The sequence below is a fragment of the Anabrus simplex genome, chromosome 1 (genome assembly GCF_040414725.1).
Source record: "Anabrus simplex isolate iqAnaSimp1 chromosome 1, ASM4041472v1, whole genome shotgun sequence".
Classification (NCBI taxonomy): domain Eukaryota; kingdom Metazoa; phylum Arthropoda; class Insecta; order Orthoptera; family Tettigoniidae; genus Anabrus; species Anabrus simplex.
Window position 1 is genome coordinate 1,341,209,251 of NC_090265.1, and position 18,611 is coordinate 1,341,227,861.

Sequence of the window (18,611 nt, forward strand, 5' to 3'; positions counted from 1 at the left end):
ACCATACAATGTCTTCGAAAGAAATATCCAAGTAGGAAATAAATGAAGGGAAACTTGTTGTCTTCATAGATAGTATATATCAACGTTGTACTGAATATTATTGGAAGTTTGTTGTCAAGAATGAATTTAATTCATAGAACAATCCCATAATTTAAAATCTCTACCGCATTTAAATAAAATAGGTCACCAAATGCATTCCTACGGAATTAGTGATACCTGATTAATTATTGCTAAACCATAAAACATGTTTGGTACAATTTCTATATGAACTACGATTATAATTAGACTTTGAACGATACCTACATTTATTTAAGGTGTTATTTGAATATTTTAATCAAATGATATGGTCGAGGAGACCAATATTTTTCATTTTAAGAACAATATATATTTGAAATAGCCATTTTTGGGCCGAAATATTTGGAACTTACTTGTGATTGCTAACGTTATAACATCGAATTAAGTGAATTGTGACAGAATGTTGAAGTGATAATGATGAAAATAAGCATTTTTTTAAATAAAAGAAACAAGAACTGACGGACTTAAAACAATACAATTCTTTTATGAAGTTTAATTAGGATTAGGGACTTAGATTTATTTTCAACCTAAAAATTTTTCTCGATTAGAGAAGAAGAAGATAATTGATGATGATAATTAATAGTAGATTTTCTTTTGTGATTCCGGAATCAAGAAATAAAATATAGATTTTCTAATTTAGAGGTTATTATTTTAGGAGATAGGCTAATATTATTAGGATTTAAGTAATTTTGAAATAATCCATAAAAAATATTTTATTTATTTTCTTCACTTATATTCGGATGATTGAACTTGAAAAACCTAATATTGATTCAGGATGATGAATGGTATCGATAATAATTTGTTGAAGTGGAAATGTGATGCCTCAGTTGACCTCACGTTAAAATAGTATGGTTCGTAGAAGCAATTTAGTTATCCCTGAGAGGTGTCGCGAGGCAATGTAAGGATTACCATATCAAATATTCTGATAGGAGAATTGAAGGTTACGACATCGCTAAAATTCTATGAAGCGATAACTGTTTATACGATGAATATTTAAAGCGAACTTAGCCAACGACACTTAGCATCAAATTTATTATGCATTCATCCATTTAATGATCTATAAGAGTGATGGATGATTGAGGGGAAAATAGCCGGAGCAATTGTTAGGTCATCCAATGAAACGCACATATTAAAAACGATCGCCCAATATGGTGCAAGGATGAAACCACCCCTCAGGATGGTGCAACTAACTTCCTGATGGATTCGAAAGAAGCAAAACGCTTGGTAAATATGAACCCAGGTTTACCTAAATTGAGGGCAATGCTTAAGGTGCACAAAGACCGGTCGTAAACTTCAGAAACAGTCCCACATATAAAACGGCCAAATTTATACACCTTTTTAAAGAAATGTTATAGATTTAATGTAGACACCAGCCTTCGCAATAGCACAGATTTTTGTGATAGGACAAAAAACGTCATTTTATCACAACATAATACCATCCATAGCTTTGATGTTAAAGATATGTACTCGAACATCCCTATTATGGAGACTATTAACATTTTTAAAGATAACTTGAATACACACAGCCCTTTGAGTAAAGTAGAGATAGACGAATTCATCAACTTATTAACGTTCACACTAGAAAACAACATTTTTACTTTTAATAACAACGTGTATAAACAAGTTAATGGGTTAGCCATGGGATCACCAGCGTCTGGCATCCTTGCGGATATATACATGGACCACATGGAATCTAATAAAATAGTCGGTAAAATAAGAGGATTAGATTTATGGTTGAGGTTTGTCGATGACACATTTGTTATCATTAACGGACAGGACCTCAAACCAAACGAGTTGTTAGACCAGTTAAACAACTTAGATAAACACATAACGTTTACAATTGAATTGGAAGATAATAAATTTTAAACTACCTAGATGTAACAGTAACTAGAGAAAATAAAAACCTTGTTTATCATGTATTCGGAAAGCCTACACATACAGATATTGTTATCAGGAAAGACTCAAACCACCCGGGAGAACACAAGAAAGTGGCATTTTATAGCCTGATTAATAGAGCAGTAAGAACACCACTAGATAGATGTGAATTTAATAAAGAGATTAACATTATCCAAGATATTGCCAGAAGAAACGGTTACCCTACGAGCTATGTCAACAGGATAAAGAATAAGGTCATGAATAGACCTAACACTCTACATGTTAATAGGAAAGAAAAGAAGAAATTTGCAACATTCACTTATATTAACAAACAATCATATGGCTTGGTTGCACAACATCCACGTATCCTTTAGGACCGATAATAATAATAATAATAATAATAATAATAATAATAATAATAATAATAATAATAATAATAAAATTTTGTTCAACATGAATAGAGTAAACACCAGTAGCATTTTCAGTAAGTCGGGAGTATATAAATTCCTTGCCAAGACTACGAAGAAAAGTATATAGGACAGTTGGGGAGGAGTGTGTCGGTATGGTATAAAGAGCATTTGAATGCACGAAGACATTCTAGATACTCTGCTATGTGCGAACACATGCACGAAAATAATCGTCACTTCACTAATATTGAGTGGGACATGGTTCTATTACATTCACTAAACAAAGGTAAAAGAATGAATACCCTTGAAAAGTTAGAAATTTACAAAAATTTTATAATGAAAATAGCCTTAACGAGCACATGGCAGAGGATAACCAGTTGTTTAAATTGGTGACACAATACGCGAGGGCAAAAGAGAAGGAAGAAAAGCGCGTAAGAAGGGAAGTATGTCGTTAGCACACAAGGGCAGTACTCTTCCCTCCTCCGTCCATTCACCGCGCCTCCCACTGCAACTCTGCAATCAGTCGCCGAACAACCTCAGCCGTTTTTATATATCCTTAATAGTTATATGACAGCCTCACGTACTTCTTTTATCATTATATTGGTAAGTTTTAATAACTTTACGCGTTGTATTCTCATTTTGTTTGTTATAGTCTTCCGATTACAGTTTCTATTTTACTTCTCCCTCTTACAGATCATTTTAAGCCCACATCACCTGGCTGCATAACACGCCCATTATCGGATGATTTCGGCATGATAATAAGTTTTTGCACTATTCTTTTATTCTCAACTCCAATTGAATTTTATAAGAAATTATCGGATGTTCAAGTACACAGTGATCTAACGCCACAACAAGAACATAGTGCTCAATATTTTAATGCATACAGACTCCATTCTATTGTGTTTTATCCTATTCGACTAGATAGAATTTAATTCCATGCAATCACACTTCGATTTTAAAAATGTTAAATTGTATAGGCAATAGTTTTGGATTTCTTAATGGGGGCCCCCCTTTTTATTAGGTCTTTTTGTGTACAGGAAATTTAATTTCAATTTGACTAGCTGATGAAGGGAATGTATATAGATTCCTGAAACATGTACTAGACTTATGTACATAAATATAAATAATTAATGCAGTGAGCTTGCAGTTGCGATCAGCAGTATTCTGTAAGAAGGAAGTCAGCTCCCAGACGAAACTATCTTTACATCGGTCTCTTTTCAGACCAACTTTGCTTTATGGGAGCGAAAGCTGGGTGGACTCAGGATATCTTATTCATAAGTTAGAAGTAACAGACATGAAAGTAGCAAGAATGATTGCTGGTACAAACAGGTGGGAACAATGGCAGGAGGGTACTTGGAATGTGGAGATAAAGGCTAATTTAGGAATGAACTCGATGGATGAATCTGTACGCATAAAACGGCTTCGGTGGTGGGGTCATGTGAGGCGAATGGAGGAGGATAGGTTACCTAGGGGAATAATGGACTCTGCTATGGAGGGTAAGAGAAGTACACGGAGACCAAGACGACGATGGTTAGACTCGGTTTCTAACGATTTGAAGATAAGAGGTATAGAACTAATTGAGGCCACAACACTAGTTGCGAATCGAAGATTGTGGCGACGTGTAGTAAATTCACAGAGGCTTGCAGACTGAACGCTGAAAGGCATAACAGTCTATAATGATAATGTAATGTAACGTAATTAATATTTAGTATTGACTAGACGGACCATCCACCTACATATATGTTGTGATCAAGTCAATACGGATCAAATACCGGCCATTATGGTCAAGATTATTAATAGGGACAGGAGATGCACTGCATCGGCATGGACAGCCTTGCAGCTATCAGCTGTGTGACAGGGGTGCAGTTAGCTAGAGATGTGCTCTACTACTGTGCCCACAGGCTGGTCCAGGTGATCATCTGAATAAATGTGGTGATATATCTGTCTCTTCCAATCTATATATATAATCCCTATTCTGTCTGCCATTCACGAGAATGTTTCAGGAGCTGAAATTGGTACCAGTTATAGATTACGTCTTCTTTACATGAAAAATACAATGAATATCTCACAACCATGACTTCTGTACTTTTTTAAATAATAAATTTCTGTCAATACAGTCATTGTCTCATCACGATGACATACGAGGGGCACCCAAAAATAACCGGAATAACAATGCTGTGGGCAAAGCTTGTGTAGTACGCATTTCTGCCACTAGGCGTGTATAGCTCAACCCACTGGGCAGTTCAGAGCTGCCTGTGTTGTTGACCTGGGTTGTTCTGTTCATCTGCAGCGATTGTTTTTGCTAGCGTTGGTTTGTTCTTGTTTCGTTCTTTTTTATGATGGCAAGTCTAAGTGAACAACATGCTAACTTTTTATTTGGAAGTTTAAGGAGATTGTGCAACAGTGTTTGATGTTTGTCAAAAAAGATCCGATTTGAGGCAGACAGGAGACTGGTTCGTCCACGACAACGCACCTGCACGACACAGCCATCTCTGTTAGACAGTTTTCGGCTAAAAATGGCATGGTTCCGCTGCCCCTTTGCCCGACCTGGCTCCGTGCGACTTTTTCTTATTTCCACGCATGAAAAGGGGTATGAAAGGACACCAATTTGACACTGAAGATGTCAAGAAAAAAATGAGGGAGGGGCTGTCCGCTATTTCTAAAGATGAGTACAAAAATGTTTCGAACAGTGGTAGCACTGGTGGGACAAATGTATTACTTGTAATGAAGAGTATTGTGAAGGGGATAAGGTTGTTTTGTAAAAAATTTGAAAATATATAGCTTGTAAAAAAATTCCATTTTTTTGGTACTCCCTCGTATGGTAAGTACACAGCTATTTCTATCGGCAAGAGTTCGAACAACGTACATTCTGATTTTTGTTTCCTTCTAACTGATATCAAATATGGGTTGCAAGAACAATGATTGCTGAGCATTGCACTGTTTAGTGAAAAATGGTACCTTTCAGTAAAATAAATGAATCATTTTTACCATTCTGCGGTAAGAAAAGACATAACAGCTTATAAATCTCATATTTATTCCGTATTGGCTCAGCACAACTAAGGTTAAGTTATGAGTAGGTTCCCACCTTCCAATACTTATCAATTTCTATATAATAGGTTTATTAATTACATAACATAAATCATATAATCTCTAGTATATGTTTCGTTCCGATTATGGAACATCTTCAGCTAAAATTTGACAAAATGGCAAGACAATTAAAATACATTGATGTTATGATGATACAAAAGCTAAAAGATATGATAAAATGACACGTAGATTAAAACATATAATTATGATGATGAAATAAAGTTCATTCATGTTGGTTAAAAATTCAACAAGTCAGTGTTCAAATGACGAATTAAAAACGGCGATAAAGTTCTTCTTCATGTTGGAGACGTGTACATTTTGTTAATCTTGAAGATAAATTGGAGAAATACAAGATTTTCTTAATGTATATTTATCGGGGGAACTCTTGATAAAATAACCGTAGTTGAAGTTGAGTTGTGGTTAGATTATTGAAATGAGTCTGAAACGAGAAAAGAATGAATAAAATAGAAAATATTTTAAGGAGAAAACCTTGTTAAAAATGTATGTTCGCGAGAATGAAGGATAATGGAGTTGATTACCTTATAGACAGTCGTGTCGTATATAACGTCCTCCCTTATGTCGTGTTGTTAACTGACTGAGTCCTGTGTACGTGTGTAAGGCACTTGCGGTGGGCGGGGAGTATTGGAAGGAGAGGTGAGTGACGTGAGGAGAGCGGGTGAAATGTTGTGTAGGGTGGAGCTAACTGAGGAGTGGCGTTGTGATAGGCTAGGGGAAACGGAAGGAAAGGTAGGGGGACAATTGTGTGGGGTGGAGCTAATCGGAAGGAGGTGTGTTGGTTGTTTGTTGGGATTCTTTTTGATGGTTTTTCTAGATGAATCTAATTTGGTAGCCTCTTCTAATAATATATTTATATTTTCCGTAATTTCGTTAACATTCTGATTGGGATTTCGGTTCTGATCAATTTCAATATAGATATTTTCAAGAATATTCATTAATTTGCCTTTGTTTAGCGTTCGTAGAATGGTTAAGTCCCTTTCTATCGATGTAAAACTGTGTTTATATTCGGTCATGTGAAGACTCATGGCCGAGTACTTCCTGTGTTTTTCGGCATTAATATGTTCTTGATATCTTACTAAGAAATTACGGCCTGTTTGTCCGATATAAGAATTGGCACAATTTGAGCATTTAAGCTTATATATCCCGGAATTTAAATATTTGTTATTACTTGCAATGCTTTGATGATTGAAAATTAAACGTTGATTGTTGTTATTGGTGCGAAAAGCAATTTTAAAATTGAATTTCTTAAAAATGTTAGTAATCTGGTAAATATTCCCGTTATTATAAGTAAAGGTGGCGAAGTTTTTCTTTTTTTATGTTCTTTTACCAGCTGCGTTTGAGGTTTATTCTTCATTTTATTCATTAATCTATCTATGTAGTGTTTTGTGTATCCATTGCTTATCGCTATTTTGTAAATGAGATTAATTTCTTTTTGGAGGTCGTTTTTGGACAAGGGAATGTTAAGGGCTCTATTTAACATGCTTAAAAAGGAACTCCTTTTATGTGCCTCAGGATGGTACGAATCTTTTCGTATGGTATTTATAGTTTGAGTCGGTTTTCTAAAGATTGTAAAGGCCAACTTTTCTTCTTTCCTTTCGATTGTTAAATCAAGGAAATTTAGTTTTTTATTGTTCTCGGTTTCTAACGTAAATTTTATGAAAGGGTCTAAACTGTTGATCTGGTCTAATAAATTAGTGCTACTATTGATTTGTTCATCTATAATTGCAAAGATATCATCGACAAACCTTAGCCAGATCATCATAACATCAATGTATTTTAATTGTCTTGCCATTTTGTCAAATTTTAGCTGAAGATGTTCCATAATCGGAACGAAACATGTACTAGAGATTATATGGTTTATGTTATGTAATTAATAAACCTATTATATAGAAATTGATAAGTATTGGAAGGTGGGAACCTACTCATAACTTAACCTTAGTTAAGAAAAGACATTATCTACATCTATAAGCATGAAAGTAAGCAGTCTTTCTGTGAACATGGTCACTAAGGCATGAATATTATATGGTCTGACACCATGGTTAGCTGGTTCAAGTTCTGCTCAAAGAGGTTGAGGTGTGTTCCTTTTCCCTCCATTTGCAAGAACAGCATCACATCAAAGTGGATTCTTTATTCGTTCTGCTCGGCTGTGGAATGAACTCCCACCACAGATAAAAGAACAACCTGAAGAAAAATTTTGTAAAGACATAAAAAGGATGTATAATGAAACGTTCTGTACATAACATAATTTTTCTACTGTGTGAATGTTCAGTTTGAGTGGGAGGACAGATGAAAGTTTATGCGATCCTGAGTGAGTGAGATTGTATGTTGTGTGTGTGGGTGCACGTGTGCGTGTCTGTGTCGAATTACTGGAATGTTGAACAGGTCTGGTGAGTATTATGTAAATATGCCTATGTAAATACGATAAATGTATATAATCACACTATGTAGAATGCAACTGTATATCTGAATATTGTAATTTTAAGTGGTGATGGAGGCACTTTCGTGTATGTAGGGCTATGCCCTTTCTCCATTCACCATCCCTAATTTGTACCTACAATTAGTGGAAAATAAATAATAATAATAATAATAATAATAATAATAATAATAATTGGTTGAAATTTTTTTTTACCATCAGATTGTTAGCCGGGAAGGTGAGAGAGGTGGTGATACACAATTTCTAATCACTAGATCGTGCGCCAAAAGCCTGGATTACTTTCCAAACCTCTCTGCAGTGTTCATATGGAGTGAGGGCATATGATGCTATTGATGGCGACGTGAAGTCTTGCACAGCCCCCTTGGTGTATTCGACAGGAGTAGGCTATGCGCTGGCACTGGGCTTCACCTTCTCTCTTCCTGCTATCATATATCACGCCATGATGTTACTGTCAGGAAGGCATCCAGTCGTAAAAGCTTGCTATAGTGTAAAACAAAAGCCAAAGGTTTCCACCTATTCAATACCGTTTGTTGTAACAACAGTATTGAATAGGTGGAACTGTTGTTGTTACAACAAACAGTATTGGATAGGTGGAAACCTTTAGCATTTGTTTTACACTATTGCTTGTCAATACAGATTAATATGAAATTTGTTCCATATGTAAAAGCTTGCTACGAAGATTCATCTCATACCTAACCAGTAGAGGAATGGGACAAGTGTTAGACATACAAGTATGAAATAAAACACCTTCTGCTGAGTTTGAGGAATGACATCTTAACAAATGTGTAATTGGATGCTTCGTTATAGGCTGAGATGGAATTTTTTATGCTTGGTTTATCTCTACAAAATACCTCTCATTCAACAAGGCAACGATGTCATTTTGATGCACATAACATTGTCATCTACTGGCATAAGACTGAACCAAGCTGTAATCCCTTGTTTGAAGTTTTTGCGTATTGAATGTGGTAACAGACAGAAGACAATTGTTAATCGTTATAATGGAAGATTTAATGAGTGAAGATGAATATTGAGTAAAGTTGGTGATTATTTATTGAGAGATTATGTTATTTGTTTTATGATGTTGTATCCAGAGAAATATATTTTAGACCACAAAATTCATTTTCTTTTCATTGGACCTTGGAGCTTTGGACTTAGTTTACCTGGCTATACGTCTACACATACAGATAATTCAAGGAATTGTCAAAACATTCATTAGCTGGCCATACACGGAAAGGAATTGTGACAGACAAGGCCTTTTGTGACGCGTTCCGACAGGCTAGGACTGCTCGTTAGTGAGCGAGATCAGTTCGAGGTGTCATCTGCTACAGGCGAGACCTATTGTCAGCGCCTCAACGGAAAGATCGCGCCTCACAGATCAAGCCTCATGTGATGAAAGCAAGGAGTGGACAAAGGCACAGCTAGAGAAATTTATTGAAATGTACAAAGAGCGGCTGTGTCTCTGACAATTATAACATGAGGTGTCGCAATCAAGTGTTCTTCAGTATCCTCCTTTCCTCCTTCTTCAGTTTAGAACCTACAATATCCACGCTATCAACTAGACTGTTCTCCAGTAAGAGCTACGCTAAACAAGTCATTTTTTTACTAGTGGCTTTACGTCGCACTGAAACAGATAGGTCTTATAGCGACGATGGGATAAGGAAGGGCTAGGAGTTGGAAGGAAGCGGCCGTGGCCTTAATTAAGGCACAGCCCATAGCATTTGCCTGGTGTAAGAATGGGAAACCATGGAAAACAATCTTCAGGGCTGCCGACAGTGGGATTCGAACCCACTATCTCTCGGATGCAAGCTCACAGCTGCGCGCCCCTAACCCCATGGCTAACTCGCCCGGTAAACAAGTCCATTATGTATGTGTTGTGTATGGTTGGTATTCAGTCCGAAGACTGGTTTGATCCTCCACAGTTATGCCAACAGCTGTCATAGATAGCCTAGGCATCACTGAAGAAGCATACTAGAGAAATGAGGAGTGGGATAGCTTCCCGTTGCTTTCCTCACTGAGCCAGAAGTTGCTCGCATATCAGTCTGCCAAGCCCACTGAAATACACGCGCCAGCAAACCCTGTGAGTGATATTTTCATACCATTCATAACAGGGACTGGCTGCATTAGGAATGGTATTACTAGCATCGCTCGTACCTCAGTCACTTTCCTACTGTCAAAGCCAAGGATAAGACTGAGAAGGATCAAAAATTTAACGTAATAATGAGAAAAATCCATTCATGCTTACCTTTTTTTTTTTTTTTTTTTTTTTTGCTAGTTGCTTTACGTTGCACCGACACAGATAGGTCTTATGGCAACGATCGGATAGGAAAGGCGTAGGATTTCGAAGGAAGTGGCCGTGGCCTTAATTAAGGTACAGCCCCAGAATTTGCCTGGTGTGAAAATTGGAAACCACGGAAAACCATATTCAGGGCTGCCGACAGTGGGATTCGAACCCACTATCTCCCGGATGCAAGCTCACAGCCGCGTGCCACTGACCGCACAGCCAACTCGCCCAGTACATGCTTACCTAACAGCATATCATAATCGCTGTGGTACATTCGCAAATAATTCTTATAATCGTCCGGTTCATTTTCTCTCAGGTGTTGTATCAGACTCGTACAACTAAAGCTGTCTCGCTCTCCTATCCACGATTTCATCCACTTCGATCAATTTTTTTGTTTGCATGAATTAACATATAGCAAAATGCACATTCCAACAGCTGCAACAATATATTTTTTTTCTCTGGACACTGTCTCCTTTGATGTCCATCGCACAGTTCTAAGTACAGCAGACCCGACCGGCAAGGATTTCAAACTAGTTTGAAAGGCCAGCAGATGAGGCTTGGCCTGCCGAGAACAAAGGGAGCATTCCATTAACGGGAGGGTCTGGAATGTTGACATTATGTTGCACAACACGACAGGCTTGGTGTCACAGTTGATGGCGAGCAGCAGGCCGGGTCTCTGAAGGTCATGCCTGGCAGGCGGTCTGTCGGATCTGGCCCCAAAGGCGAGGCCTGCGAAAAAATCTGTCCGTGTATGGCCAGCTAATATGTCACTCACTGTATATGTATTCATCATGATGGCTTCAGCATTAATATTTAGGATATTTACTAATACTTTGTTGCCAGGACAGAAGAATTTTATATTTAGTCTGTTTGTAACTCCTGTTCCAATGTTTATCACCATGTAGATCATTTGCCTGCCATGATCGATTGTAGAGTTTACGCCATCACTTTTGCAACATTCGTCATCTTCATTAGAAATCTGTCGGGAAAACCTGGCATACATAAAGGCATGAAGGATTGATCATCAAAGGTTGTATCGATTGTGTGTGTTGTCGTACGTACGACGCTGTAACTGGTGTAAAACCTTCAATTATTATGTTTAATATATTTTAATTATAGTTTATTTAATGCTAAATTATCTTTTATTAAGTGTTAAACATGACTAGTATATGGTTTCTCTGTAAATATGTAGTATAAAATTGTATAACCTCAAATATGTATTGTATAACCTAAAAATCTATAGAGTCGAAAGCTGTAGAAAATTCCATAATGTTTGTATATTAGACTTATTGTACTATATTTGGTATATCTGAAGGGTTCTGGAAACTTACAGTAAGGTTTTATTATCCAGATACATGTAGAGACATTACGAATGTTGTAGATATTTCCATGTACATTTTTAAATATCGAAAGGACATTCGAGTACCCATTCGACTAGCTGGTCGATCGATGTTTCGAATGTGTTTCAGTAGAGTGTTGTAAGAACCCTTCCAGAAGTCGATCATTTTAGAGATGGTTGATCGAATAGTATAAATATCGAGCTGTCAAGTCAGCCAGTCAGTCAGATAATTGGACTCGAGTGAGTGAGTGAGTGAGGCGGGGAATTCAAGAGAGAGTATGTTATAGTGCGCGCATCAGTGGTGTTGATATCTGTACTTGTCAGAATCGACTTCAGGGTACTCCGCTATTGAGTGTGTATATAGTGTAATTTGCTACTGTGTATAGTTGTGTGTTGTGACGTACAGTGTAAATAAAGTAATTTTAATAAGGAAGTGAACGTGTTCTTGTGTGATATTTATTTACGTCAAATAAAATCGCATCGTAGAACGATAGTGTTAAAACAAGGAATTTTAATTGAGCCAATTGTCTAACGTACTAAAACTCCATGAGGAAGACAAAAGAGTAAACAAAGGCAAAAGTGGCAAATAAAAAAAATGCAGTTACAGAGACAACAGAAGCATAAACCATACATTTGCAGAAAGATGAATATTGAGTAAAGTTAAGTCACAGGAAAGAGAGAGTAACCTGAAATATTGTAAAACTTTAATTAAGAAAATACAGCTTATGTACTAGTTTTGAATATTTACAATAATAAAATACCTAGAAAGATACCATCAATGATGCTTGCGGAGGATAATGGAAATTAAATGGCAAGATCATCGGAAGAATGTCAATATCCTCGAGGAATCCAACACTAAACGGGGAGGCAAAGATAATTAAAAATCAACTCTGCAGGTCTGGACATATCGTTTGCATGCCAGAAACACGCCTTCCAAAGCAAATCACGTATTCCCAACAAAAGAATGGCCTGTGTAATCATTGGAGGGCAGCTAAAATGATATAAAGGTATTTTGAAATATAATCTGAAGAAATCTCAAACTGATACTGTCAACAGGAAAACTATAGCAAATGATAAGGCAAAATGGCACTAGGTCGTATATGGAGTAGTTACAAATTTTGAACAGGATAGAAGAAGATTAGAATCTGAGAGATTGAATCACAGGAAAGAATGAACAGGAACGAAGAATGGTGCTCCCTTACGACCCTCTGCTGTTGCAACTAGTGTGTACTCTCACTGCAATATAGTCCGGGGTATAAAATTGGACTAATAAGCCACTTGTGAAGACAATTTATGTTCCAAAAGACATATTTGGTGAATAAATGGCTATGATGATTTATAAGTTAAGTCTCCTAGATTTTTTTTTTTGAATGATTCTAATTAGGAAATGGAAGCACACCTAAGGAGCTAATGTTAGAATTTTATTAAATGGTTTTTAGAGACTGTGATTTAGTTGAAAAAATACTTGTTGCTTCAACAGCCCTTTTGCAGCCTAACTTTGTATGACTGAGTTAAACATCTCCACTGGACGTCAAACACTGCTTAAGAAGACCAGCCATGTAATCTTATAATCAACAGCCTATTTCTCTATTATGGTGTGTATCTCGTTGAATTCTGCCGTTGAGGTAGGAATTGTCTGAAAAGTCTTTATTAAAGCCAGCATCCACTGGAATTTCCCTAGTTCGTATATGGAAGTGGAAGGGAAATTATTGTTTAACAGTACTTTTGAATAACTGGTTACTTCTGTTACCGTCATCTTTCTGACTAACTGGTACTTAGGTGGGATATTGCCAAGTTTCCATAAACCTTTTTTAAAAATTACTCAATGCTCCTGAGAAAATATTCCCATGACTGTTAATTTGTTTTGCCACTATGCTTGGATTCTAAACAATTTCATTACTAAACTAGTGATGGGCAGTCTGAGACGAGCGCAGCCACTATTTCTCGCAAGAAGTTTCGAGAGTGTTGTCCCCGCATTGTGTGGCAGGTAGACGGAGCTGAATATTGTTTGTGCCGAGTATGTGAATAGCCAACCACGGGCCTTCTCCATTCAGTAAATATGCGTTAACAAGCGACTAGGGGGTTCATTTCTTTTCTTTTTTTGCAAGTTGCTTTACGTTGCGCCGTCACAGATAGGCGACGAAGGGACGGTAAAGGGCTAGGAGTGGGAAGGAAGCGGCCGTGGCCTTAAAGTACAGCCCCAGCATTTGCCTGGTGTGAAAATGGGAAGCCACGGAAAACCATCTTCAGGGCTGCCGACAGTGGGGTTCGAACCCACTATCTCCCGAATGCTGGATACTGGCCGCACTTAAGCGACTGCAGCTATCGAGCTCACTTCTTTCATTTCCACCGCAGTCTATTTTGATGCAGTATAACATAATTATAAAGGATACGCATTCTGGCATTGCATGCAGCGGTAAGTACACGAATGTGTAGGCTAAGTACAGAAACTGACGGCTGTTTCTGGATATTAGAGGCGTGCATTATTCAAACTCGAGACGGGGCAAGATGCGCCTTGCTGCATATGCAATCACTATTATGCAAGAGTGGAATGTGTAATCGAAAATGCCTCGGTTTGCTCCAATTCATTCGACACATAGGTGTACATCGTTATGAGACCCCACATTCATTATCATATGACCGCTGCTTATGTTTACCAATATTTTGGTGACGAAGGAAATAATTCCTTGGAATGTTATAAGATATTTGCGTGATAATTAGGTACTTCGGTATACGATATACAATGTGTAATTGTGTCTAATTGAAGTGACAACTGTAGTACTTTCTTCGGCAGTACATATACTAAATAGTGACAACTAAGACGATGTTCGAAATGCAACGTGGATGTCTGGTATCTTGAAAAGATGCCACATTCTACAGCTCACTGTGTTGTTTGTTCGAAACATGTAAAATAAGCCAGTAAAAATACTTCTGGTATGATCCGGCACTTAAAAACACAATATTAACGAAGAGGAATCGTCTCGGAACATGTCCGGCCCGGTTTACATCACAAGAAGCTACTATGTTGACAACAATTGCAAGGTATCCAGGTAGGTGTACATCCTATCTACGGTTATTAACAAATTTTAAGGGTTATTCAGCTAAGATTTCAGCGTGAAAACATATGAACCGTTTACGATACTGACATTCCATTTTCACTTTCGTTAATGTTATTAACCCTCCAAGTGGCACACGCATGATATCAGGCGTTCTATGAGCTTGCCCAATGGCAACGCCTGATATCAGGCATTTTGACATGCTCTTTATTTTATATCGGTAATCAAATTATTTATCGAAATGTGCTAATTACGAATAAATCGAAGGAGAAATGTTCGGTCATAATCATGAAATAGTTCGTATAATAGCATGTTGCACTAATCTAGTGTAAATCGTTGCCAAAGTAGCGTCAAAATCCCGCTGTCTTGTGCTTGTTGCTACATACTCATTGGCTGGCCACACGTATGTCTTAGCTGAGCCAGCTATATTTAATTGCCAGTGTTCCTTCTGATATCTATCTGAAGTGTTGATATGTACTCATGTCAGCAATACTAAATCATTTCTTCACAGGAACAGTGAATAAATCTTCAAAAAGGATGTCTCAGATTGTTTTAGGTACAAAACTTGAACCTAAGCAAACCGTTTACTTTAGGCAAGGTGACGTTCTACTGGTTGCTTATAAAGAAAAGAAAACACGGAAACCAGTTTATTGTCTGACAACTGGATGTCACGCTGAGGACAATGTTGTAAGGAGTCGAATGGGAAATGAAGGGTTGAAACCACTACTGATTCATAAGTACATCATCTTCATGGGAGGTGTCGATAATACAGATAAGTGCATTTACCATGCCACTTGTTCCAGATCGACCAGAAGGTACTGGAAGCAAATTTTCTCAAATCTTCTAGATATGGCATTATTTGATGCATACATCCTGTACATAAAGAACACTGATAAGCCTTTAGCAAGACGATAGTTCATTGTCAGTATAGTTAGGGGATTTTTAAATGAACAGTTCACAATTCCAGTTGTGAGGCCAACAGTAGTGATGGACAGTCTGAGACGAGGTCTCGAGATTTCTCGAGACTAATGCAGGCATTATTTCTCGCGAGAAATTTCGAGAAATCTCGAGAGCGTTGTCCCCACAATGTGCGGCGAGCAGCGTGTCGTAGGCCTGCAGGTAGTCGGAGCTGAATGTTGTTTGTTCCGAATATGCGAATAGCCAACCACGGGCCTTCTCATTTTCGTAAATACGTGTCAACAAGCGACTAGGGCGTTTGTTTATACCGAGGTCTATTTTGACAAAGTATAACATAATTATAAAGGATATGCATTCGGGCATTGTATGCACTGGTAGGTACACGAACGAGTGGTTTAAGTACAGAACCTGACGGCTACTGTAGGTACACGTAACTGGATACTAGAGGCGTGCACTATTCGAACTCGAGACGAGGCAAGATGCACCTTGATGCATATGCAACCACCATTACGCACGAGTGGAATGTGCAATCTAAATTGCTATAGAGTATTCGCGTCATAATTAGGTAGGTACTTTGATATATGAGGTGCAATGTGAACTGTGTCGAATTGTACGCGACAACTTGAAGACGACGTCCGAAACGCAACGGAGTCTTGGATGTCGTCTTTCTTTTTAAGAGATGTCACATAGCACAGCTCACTGTGTTGCTTATTCGAAAGAAGTAAAATACATCGGCAGAAATACTTCTGGGATGATCCGGCACTTACAAACGCATAACATCAATGAAGAGGAATCGTCACAGAACACCTCTGGCCCGGTCTTAATCACAAGAAACTACCCTGCCAACAACGACTGTGAGGCATCCAGGTAGGATTACATCCTAATAACAATTATTAACAAATTATACGGGTTATTCAGCTAAGAAGTCCACCTGACATAACTCGTGAACAGTTTAAGATACTGGCATTCTGTATTCACTTTCATTAATGGTAAGGAGCTCATAGTTCAACATGCAGTGCTTTCATAGGATTTTGACAAAATTTATCGTCACATACGTTTTGATGTGAGAACTGCTGATGATAACTATCAAGCTTACACTCGTAGTTACTGGGACGTCGCACAGCTCGCAGCACACGAGAATCTGTTTCGAGAGCGTTGCCCATCACCCCTGTTACATGTTCCATTCATGTGTAATGGGGGTTGCGTATGTAGCAAAGCACATCTTCCCCGTCTCAGGTTCGAATAATGCATGCCTCTAGTATCCAAGTAGGTGTAGATCCTATCTACAGTTATTCATAAATTATGCATTGTTATTCACCTAAGATGTCCACCCCAAATAAGTCGTGAACAGTTTAAGATACTGACATTCTGTTTCCACTTTAGTTAATGGTATTAAGGGGTTCATAGTTGAACTTTTCCAGGCTTTTGACAAAATGTATTGGCTCACACGTTTTCATAAGAGAACGTTATTTCATGCAATAACTGCCAATGATATACTGTCAAGTTTACAGTCGTAGTTACTGGTACATCGCACAGCTTGCGCTAGAGGAGGATCGGTCTCCGGATTTTCGCGAGAGTCTCGAGATCTACGACGTGTCTCGAGAGAGAGCGTTGCCCATCACTAGCCAACAGGTCATGCAGGAGGCCCCTATCATGCTCTCGAAAAATTGCCACAGAATAACAATCTCCTATGTGTTGTGTGCTTGCAAGAAAAGAAGGAGTTTACATTCTGGTGTCCAGGGGCCTGTTTCACAAACGAACTTTACAACTTTGCAACTTTGCACTTTTCACTTCTTGCAAAGTGCAAAGTCTTTCTGTTCCACCATGATCTAGGATGTACTTTTCAATTTTTTCTAAAAGTGAAAAGTCTTTGCGAATGAGTGATCCGACTGAGTTAATTCCATGAGCAAACTGTATAGGTCTAATACTTTATGATTTTAATGCTTTATTTTTCGCGAACTTGAAGGATTCATTGTGGTACCATTTAAGTTTTTATCATCCGTCACCTCAACTCCCTCTCATTCTGATAGTTAGTTATTACAAGAAGCAGGCTGTGCTAGAAGTTGTCAAGGAGAAACGTGACGTCCTTTTTGACAACTTTAAAGATAACCTCTCAAATGATGACAAATATCAATGTTAACGAGAGTACCGTCAACACATCCACACACAGAAGGAAATTAACCCACCCTTCATTAGAAATCCCGTTGCTATATTATGTGGATTATCAGGCCAACGTAATGTTAGGAAATATTACATTTACTATAACATCTACGACTTTGATAACAGTTCTGCAAATAATTGATTTTGATGTTCCATGCATTGGTGCTACACCGTGCAGCTGGGCACCATTTACTAACCAATGTACCGTATATAAGCATACAAGAATTTGTTCTTTTTCAGAAAGGAAGTGACTTCTTTTTCTTGCATGTTTCAATAAATGACCGATCATTTCAAGAATATAGTCAGCCTGTGTTGGGGTAATACGAAATCACTCGTGAAAGTCCGTCGAAGTGAGGTTATGAAAATTAATCTCGTCTTTGTACGTTCTCTTATTGGATTCTTCATCACTGTTCTCACTTGATGCTAACAAAAGCTCACGTTATAACGTGTTTATATCATTAAACAATATTCTACGCTGAGAAATTAGTTTACATACTCGTTAATTAACATCCATCTCTTTGCAAGATTTATGCAAACTTTTCACTTCATATCTTTGCACTTTGCATTTCTGTACCAATGGAGGAACATAACAGGCTTGAAAAGTGAAAAGATTCACTAACTTTTCACTTTTCAAGCTAAATCTGAAAAGTGGTGGTGGAACAAAATCTGAACTGAAAAGTGCAAAGTGAAAAGTTGCGAAGTTTGTTCGTGGAACAGGCCCCAGGATGTAATGGTGGTTTTCACCAGGGGTGTTATCGTAAACTAGTGCACTTCTGGAGGCCTGACAATCGTGGAGTAAAAAGAAAGACCCACCCAAGTGACTGAGTGAAATGTACAAGTGGTAGCATACAATTGTTGTACATTTTTTCCAGCTAAGAACAGTATTATAAACTATATACCGGTATGCAACTCTTTACTATGAACTAGTGTTCCTGTTGTATGTCATTTTTTAAATTTACTT